Source organism: Mandrillus leucophaeus, unplaced genomic scaffold (genome assembly GCF_000951045.1).
Source record: "Mandrillus leucophaeus isolate KB7577 unplaced genomic scaffold, Mleu.le_1.0 Scaffold24, whole genome shotgun sequence".
Lineage (NCBI taxonomy): Eukaryota > Metazoa > Chordata > Mammalia > Primates > Cercopithecidae > Mandrillus > Mandrillus leucophaeus.
Genome location: NW_012102476.1, coordinates 352,647 through 361,608, shown reverse-complemented (window position 1 = coordinate 361,608; position 8,962 = coordinate 352,647). Strand labels below are relative to the sequence as shown.

The 8,962-nt window shown below is 42.0% G+C and overlaps 1 long non-coding RNA gene across 1 annotated transcript in view; it reads right to left on the bottom strand.

The window, feature by feature from the left end:
* Positions 1 to 957: 957 nt before the first annotated feature.
* Positions 958 to 8,962, bottom strand: part of LOC105541365 — a 12,128-nt gene continuing 4,123 nt past the window's right edge. Inside the window, exon 3 of the long non-coding RNA XR_001006334.1 lies at positions 958 to 1,059. This is a non-coding gene — a long non-coding RNA (uncharacterized LOC105541365). The remainder of the gene's footprint in view (positions 1,060 to 8,962) is intronic.

Below are 8,962 nucleotides of genomic sequence, written 5' to 3'. Positions count from 1 at the left end.
AACCATAGAGAGGAGGAAATTCTCCACTTTTGTCCATTTAAAAAGAAACACACTGGTTGGGTGCTCACACCTGTAATCCCAGCACTTTGGGAGGCTGAGGAGGGAGGATCACTTGAGGCCAGGAGTTTGAGACCTGCCTAGGTAGCAAAGTGAGATGCAATCTCTACAAGAAATACAAAATTAGCTGGGTGTGGTGGTGTGCACCTGTACTCCCAGATACTTGGGAGGCTGAGGCAAGAGGATCACTTGTGCCCGGGGAATTTCAGGTTACAGTAATCTAAGATCACACCACTGTACTCCAGCATGGATGACAGAGTGAGACCCTATCTCTTCAAAAAATTCATTTTTTTTTTTTTTTTGAGATGGGGTCTCGCCCTATTGCCCAGGCTGGAGTGCAGTGGCGTGATCTCGGCTCACTGCAACTCCACTTCCTGGGTTCAAGCAATTCTTCTGTCTCAGCCTCCCGAGTAGCTGGGATTACAGGCACCTGCCACCATGCCCAGCTAATTTTTGTATTTTTAGTAGGGACGGGGTTTCACCTTGTTGGTCAGGCTGGTCTCGAACTCCTGACCTCAGGTGATCCACTCGCCTCGGCCTCCCAAAGTGCTGGGATTACAGGCGTGAGCCACTGCGCCTGGCCAAAAAAATTCATTTTTTAAATTCAATTTTTGCATTCATCCCATCAAATAGTATCAAGGGCCTTATAAGTATTCGGCAGTGTATACCAGCTTGGATGGCACAGTGAAACCCTGTCTCAAAACAAAAAGAGAAAATGAAACACATGCAAAGTGGAAACAACTTACAACCTGCTCCCAGTGAGAGAAAGAGAGAGGCTGAGAGGGAAAGAGAAATATTACTGTTGGAATAAATCTTTGAGAGCACGTGGTGTGGGGTATATGAAAGAATCTAAATGTGTTACAGATCAGGGCTTCTCAAACATTCACATGCTCAAAATTCACCTGCAGATCTTGCTAAAATGCCGATTCCACTTCAGTATGTCAGGGAGGGGCCTCAGTCAACTCCTTAGATGTCTCAAGTTCCCAGGGGATACTGAGGCTGCTGAAAGAACAAGTGCATAAAACTCCCCGTGGGATCAGAACAGCCAACACAATTCAAGAACTCTCCAAAAGCTTGGGTTGGGGGTTTTGATGAGCTTGCACTGAGTTCAGCCTTTGATCAGTTCTCTTTAAAAGTCGATTAGGAAATCACTGTTACCTTGTATCTTATCTGGAGATCACTTCTCTGGTAGCTTCACTATCTATTTAGAAAAAGAGTCAAGAACACAGACACAGGGGAAACAGAAGTCTGTAAAGCAAGAACAAGCATAACAAGTTCTACACACTAAAACTTCTGTGCTTTACTGAGATTTAGTTTTAATTTTTGGCCACTTTTTCTAACGAGACTGGCTATGTGTTTGCTCAGGTTAGAGGACATTAGAAGAAGGGAATTATAAGTGCTGAGGACTTCTGGTAGCCCGACGGAGGGGAAGAGATGGAAATAACATGAAAAGTTGACCCTAGAATGAAAAATTCACCACTGTCTTGGGGTATGTCTTGCAAAGGCAAAAAGCCCTAGAGTAGTCACTGTCCTCAAGATATCTTTGAGATGGAGTCTTACTCTGTTGCCCGGGCTGGAGTGCAGTGGTGCAATCTCAGCTCACTGCAACCTCTGCCTCCTGGGTCCAAGTAATTCTCCTGCCTCAGCCTCCCCAATAGCTGGTACTACAAGCATGCGCCACCACGTCCAGCCAATTTTTGTATTTTTATTAGAGATGAGGTTTTCCCGTGTTGGCCAGGCTGGTCTCAAACTCCTGACAGCAAATTATCCGCTCACCTAGGCCTCCCAAAGTGCTGGGATTACAGGCGTGAGCCACCGTGCCAAGCCATCAAAGATACCTTGTACTCATCAAGAAAGGTTATCATGTGCTTCAGATAGCAGAGAGATATAATATTGAATAATTAATATAGAAAAATAGAAAAAGATCTTTTAAAAATGTTGGTGATTGAAGGAGTATTCTAGTTATGTGAAACAATTCTGGGCCAGATGTGGTGGCTCACACCTGTAATCCCAGCACTTTGGGAGGCCAAGGCAGGAGGATCACTTTAGCCCAGGAGTTTGAGACCAGCCTGGGTAACATAGCAAAATCCCACCTGTACTAAAAATTAAAAAAAAAAAAAAAAAAAAGCCTGACATGGTGGCTTATGCCTGTGGTCCCAGCTACTCAGGAGGATGAGGCAGGAAGTTTGTCTGAGTCTGCGAGGTTGAGGCTGCAGTGAGCCTTGATCATGCCACTGTGCTCCAGCCTGGGTGACAGAGCAAGACCCTGTATCAAAAATAATAATAAAAATTTAAAAATCTTACATATAACAATTCTCAGATGATGCTGGGTAATTATGGCTATAACTATCTCCCAATCATATCTATGTAGACTATTATATATATTCTCTATTTCCTTATATCTAAAATCTTAATGATCACACATACTGAGTTATTCTGAAAAATAGTGTCTCTTATGATTATAAAATAAGACATACTCTCGGAGAAAAGTTGGAAAATATAAGAAAATAATAAAAACAGTTTATATGCACTGTTAATATTCTGGTGTGTGTTCTTTTAGTTTTCTCTCTTAGAATATCCTGAATTATTTTTTTCTGACATTAAGTATTCTTTGAAAACATGATTTTTAGGGTACATAGGATTCCACAGAATTGTTACTCACGCCAACCATTCTCTTTCATAACACTGGGAGACATTTAAGTTGTTTCTTTCTTCCCCTAAGATAATTAAGTCTCTCATGCACTTCTTGTACATTACCTTTTGTGAGTATCTCTGATTATTTCCCCAGATAGATTCCCAGAAGTGGAATTGCTGGGTCAAAGAACATAGACATGTCTGGGTTCTTAATGAGAAGAGCAAAATTGCCCTGTGGAGAGACTGAATCATCTACAATGCCTCTGGCAATGTGCATATTTCTCAATTTAGCCTCTGAGCTTTCTGCTGCCTTTAAGTTTAGTAATCGGTTTTATTTTTATTTTTTATTTTTGTTTTTTTGAGAAGGAGTCTCGCTCTGTCTCCCAGGCTGGAGTGCAGTGGTGCGATCTCAGCTCACTGCAACCTCCGCTTCCTGGGTTCAAGTGATTCTCCTGCCTCAGCCTCCTGAATAGCTAGGACTACAGGCGCCCGCCACCACGCCTGGCTAATATTTTGTATTTTTAGTAGAGATGGGGTTTCACAGTGTTAGCCAGGATGGTCTCAATCTCCTGACCTCATCATCTGCCCGCCTCGGACTCCCAAAGTGCTGGGATTACAGGCGTGAGCCACCGTGCCTGGCCTATTGATCATTTTTAAAGTTGACCTTTGGGAGCTGTCACCATTCCTTTTAAGAAGAGTGATGCGTAGAGGGTGATCATTTTCCTTTTTTTCCCAACCAACTTGTGTGCATCGCCTCTACTAGATCGAACTTAAAATTTCCTTTCTTTTCTTTTCTCTTTTTCTTTTGAGGCAGAGTCTCACTCTGTCGCCCAGGCTGGAGTGCAGTGGCACCATCTCAGCTCACTGCAACCTCTGACTCCTGGGTTCAAGCAATTATCCCGCCTCAGCTTCCTGAGTAGCTGGGATTATAGGCACGTGCCACCATGACTGGCTAATTTTTTTTCTTTTTTGTATTTTTGTATTTTTAGTAGAAATGGGGTTTCACCCAGGCTGTTCTCAAACTCCTGGCCTCACGTGATCCAACTGCCTTGGCCTCCCAGAGTGCTGGGATTACAGGCATGAGCCACTGCACCTGGCTTGAACTTAAAATTTCATGAATTCAAAAATTATGTATTTATCACACCGCTGAGCTTTAGAAAAAAAGAAACAAAAATGATGTAGTATACAGATGCTGAGGAAAACGACTTTGAAAAGGGCTTGACTTGGGCTGTGGAAAACCTGGTCTCTAGTCCCCATCCTCATCTCCATTCATTGCCATGTACTTTTCAAAAATACGCTTTTAATTCTTTTTTCATATTTTCACTCTTCCTATCAGAAATTTGTTTCTAAATACAGAAAAGTAAAAGTGAAAAAATGGCAGTTGTCCATTTTTCTACCGTCCAGCATTAACCTCTGCTAACATTTTGGCATGTTTGACTTTATCCCCTTTTAAAAGCCAATATTTGAAAAATTCAATTTTCAAATCTTTTCAATCCTTAAATTCATTGCTATATGAATACATAGTTTTATTATTTTAGTTTAAAATTAGAATACTCCAGGCTAGTAGTGGTGGCTCACGCCTATAATCCCACCACTTTTGGAGGCTGAGGTGGCAGCTGCCCCAAAACCATCTTTTCCCCTATAAGGAATGACAGAATGTGGTCAAGAGTAAAGAGAGACCAGCACTCTTGTACGTATATGGTGGGGTTATAAATGTTGTATATAGCCCCTCTGGAGAGCTATTTGGTGTTATTGAAGTTGAAAAAGCTTATCTAGCAATTCCACTTCTAGGAATTGAACTGAAGAAAATCTCCCTTGTGTGCTTGAGATTTGCCGCAACAATGTGGTAGGAGAAAATGAAACGTCCTAAAGAGCAATTAACAAGGAAATCAAAAAGCAAAAGAGTCATGTACCATGGACAGTCATATAACATGAAAAGGAATGAATTAACTCACAAGTGTCTACATGAATGAATCCTGAAAGCATAGACGGAGCGGGGGAAAAGCAAGATATAAAGATGATACAGCAAGATTACCATTTATGCAAATTTGGAGCAATGCAAAATGGCAATATTATAATTTGCCAATAGATAAGCAGATGCATATAAAACTATTTTCTATTTAAGGATTGAAAAGATTATTATAAAACTCAAACTAGAGGGCCTCTAGGAAGGGGAAAGGAAGATTGGGATGGGAGAAGAGAATAAAGATCTTGTGGTTTATCTGGAATATTTTAATTTTATTTCTATTTATTCATCTATTTTGAGCTGGAGTCTTGCTCTGTCGTCCATGCTGGAGTGCAGTGACTCAATCTCAGCTCACTGCAAGCTCTGCCTCCTGGGTTCAAGCGATTCTCCTGCCTCAGCCTCCCAAGTAGTTGGGACTACAAGTGGATGCCACCACACCCACCTAATTTTTGTATTTTTAGTGGAGATGAGGTTTCCCCATGTTGGCCAGGCTTGTCTCAAACTCCTGACCTCAAGTGATCCTCCCGCCTTGGCCTCCCAAAGTCCTGGGATTACAGGCGTGAGCTATTGCAGCTGGTCCCCACATATTTTTTAGCCATGTGAATTTTCTCTTTTGGAAGAGATATTCTTTTGATACACTGGTAGACTGAATTTTTTTCAATACATATTTGTGATAAAGATGAGCCTGACATTTTCTTTAATTTTGCTGTTCTCTTTTTGGTGTCAAAATTAAACTAGTCTCATAGAATGTGTTGAATAGCTTTCTCTATCTTGTTTGTATTCCAGTGAATTTTGCATAATATAGTCTTTTTGTGTGTGCTGATCACTCCAGTAAAACTTTCTTGTTCCAGACATCTTAGAAGGTGAAGCATATCCTATACTTCTAGTTCAATTTCATTAGTGATTATTACTTTTAATGACAAAAACCTCAATTGCTTTTGCACCAACTTAATACTTTCCTTCTTGGGTCAAGTTTTGTAATTGTTATTTTTGTTAAAAATTACCTTTTTTATAATTTTTCAAATGTATTGGCATAAAGTTTGTGGTATACTTTTGTGCTTTCTAAAATTTTTACTCTAGCTGGTATGTTCAGTTTGCCATTTATCATATTGTTTGTACCATTTTCTTGATCAATCTTACATGAAGTTTTTCTATTTTATTAGTCATTAAGAGAACACCAGCTTTTGGCTTCTATAATCAACTTCATTTTCTTTTGCTCTTTGTTTTACTCATTTCTGCTTTTTCATTCTTATTTCCTTCCTTCTGCTTTCTCTGAGCTTCTGTAGTTGTTATTTTTCTACCTTTTAACAATTGGCTCCTTTATGTTTTTTATTTTGTAAGAAGTATACTTAAAGCTATAAGTCCTCCTCTAATTATCATTATTATTGTTTTGAGATGGAGTCTTGCTCTGTCACCCAGGCTGGAGTGCAGTGGCGTGATCTCAGCTCACTGCAGCCTCCACTCTCCTGCTTCAGCCTCCCGAGTACCTGGGACTGTAGGTGTCCACCACCATGCCTGGCTAAGTTTTGTATTTTTAGTAGAGACGGGGTTTCGCCATGTTAGCGAGGCTGGTTTCGAACTCCTAACCTCAGGTGATCCGCCCACCTCAGGCTCCCAAAGTGCTGAGATTACAAGCGTGAGCCCTGTGCCCAGCTAATGATTGAGTTGGATCCCACATGTTTTGTTATGTCAGGTTTTCATTGTCATTTATTTCCAAATATTTTATAATTTCCATGTTGGTTTTCTTTTTAATCTGAATGTTTTCCGTTTCTAAACATGTGTTCTTTTTCTCCTAAAAATGTATGATAAAATCTTTCAACATATAAAAAGGTATAAAAAATATAATACCTGTGTATGTGGTCCTGTACTCAACCCCTCACTTATGAAATAAAACTCAAATGTATGCTTATAATTTTTAATTTTTTTTAATTTTTATTTTTTTGAGACAGAGCTTCGCTCTTGTTGCCCAGGTTGGAGTGCAGTGGCGCGATCTTGGCTCACTGCAACCTCCACCTCCTGGGTTCAAGGAATTCTCCTGCCTCAGCCTCCTGAGTAGCTGGGATTACAGGCGCCCACCACCACGCCTGGCTGATTTTTAACAATGTTTTTAGTAGAGATGGGGCTTCATCATGTTGTCCAGGCTGGTCTCAAACTCCTGACCTCAGGTGATCCGCCTTCCTCGGCCTCCCAAAGTGCAGGGGTTACAGGTGTGAGCCACTGTGTCTAACCAGTTTTTAATTTTTAAAAATTCATAAGTAATAGATGTACCTGGTTAAAAAAAAAAAAAAGTTCATTCTGACTTCCTGGCCCCTTCCTCAGAAGCAACTGCAGTTACTAATTTAAGGTGTATTGTATCTACACCTTTTTGGCTCTCTTTTTGTTGTTGATGTTTAATTTTACCGCATTGCGGTTCGTGAATGTGGTCTATAGATTCTTTGGAATTCACTGAAGCTTCCTTTGTGGCCCAGTACATCGTCAATGTCTGTAAAGAATAGATATACCAAAGTTTTTTTTTTCTAAAATACAAGCCTGATCTCATCACTTACTTTTCATAAGCTTCTGTGGTCTTCGACTGAAAGACCAACGCCCTCAGTATATTATTTCCCGAAGCTTCCTCTCTAGCCAAGGCCTTGGCCACCCCGCCTTCTGTCCAACAAATTTACGGACTCATAGCTGTCATGCATTTTAGGGTCAGTTTTGAGAAGTTTGAACTATCACAGCTGTCCAGGAACAGAGAGTCCAAAGTCTGGCTTCAAAGGCCCTAATAAATACTCACAGAGCCCACTAGGGAATGGGCCGTCCTCTGAGTCATACTGAGGCAGGACTGTCACCCCATGGGGGACCACTCTGCATGGTGAACTTCAATTCTTATTCACTACTTGTTCCTGCTGAACGAGATTCATCTCACAGAGGCCTCTGCTTGCTGTACTGCTTCCATTTTAATTGGTCAGCATTTTCCCTTCTTTTTATTTTTGCCAGATCCTTAGTGGATCACTTGACAGTAGCATTCTCCCATCATTTGGCCTTCTATGAATCAGTCACTTATCCCCAGCTAACGCCCACTTCTATGAATCAGTTGCAGACGCCCAGCTAAGGCCGACTTCAGTATGAATCTAAGCTGAGCTTCTGCTCTGAAGCCCCCAGGATATGGATGGGAGCATTGAGGGAGGAATCAGATAACCGACTGTCATCTCTACACATTTCTGGTTTCAACCTCAGCTAGGAGCTCATCTCTGCATTGTCGTCAGCATCTCTTCCAAACCTTTTGACCCATTCCCTTTAAATCCCTTAGCATCTTCTCAGCACCTCCTGACCTTTTTTGGGATAGGCTGGTGTGCAGCGGCACCAACCCTCAACCTTGACCTCGACTGCAGCCTCAACTTCCTGGGCTCCACCTCCCACGCTCAAGCCATCCTCCCACCTCAGCCTCCCAAGTAGCTGGGACTGCAGACACATGCCACCACACTCAGCTAATTTAAAATTTTTTTTTGTAGAGATGAGGTCTTGCTGTGTTGCCCAGGCTGGTCTCGAACTCCTGACTTCAAGTAATCCTCCCACCTCAGCCTCCCAAAGTGCTGGGATTATAAGTGTGAGCCACCACGCCAGGCCCTCTTCAGTCACAGAATGATACTGTTTGCTACTTTATGGAGAAAACGGAAAACATCAGGAGTGAGCTTTTATTTAGCCACTTTCACCTCTTTTCCCACTGTTTCAGAGGTGTTTCTTTTCCTCTCTAGGTTAACAGTAATCCTGTCTCCATATACCTTTGACTCCATCCCTTTCTGTCTCTCTGTTTTTGTTTTTTTCTTAAGACAGAGTCTTGCTCTGTCGCCCAGGCTGGAGTGCAGTGGCACAGTCTCAGCTCACTGCAATCTCCGCCTCCCTGGTTCAAGGAATTCTCCTGCCTCAGCGTCCAGAATAGCTGGGACTACCAGTGTGTGCCACCACACACGGCTAATTTTTTGTATTTTTAGTAGAGATGGGGTCTCACTATGTTGGCCAGGCTAGTCTCAAAACTCCTTTATTTTTTTTTTTTGAGATGGAGTCTCGCTTTGTCGCCCAGTCTGGAGTGCAGTGACTCTATCTCGGCTCACAGCAACCTTTGCCTCCCGGGTTCAAGCGATTCTTCTGCCTCAGCCTCCCAAGTAGCTGGGACTACAGGCATGTGCCACCACGCCCAGCTAATTTTTGTATTTTTAGTAGAGACAGGGTGTCACTATATTGTCCAGGCTGGTCTCGAACTCCTGGTCTGGAACTCATGATCCACCTGCCTCGGCCTCCCAAAGTTCTGGGATTATAGACGTG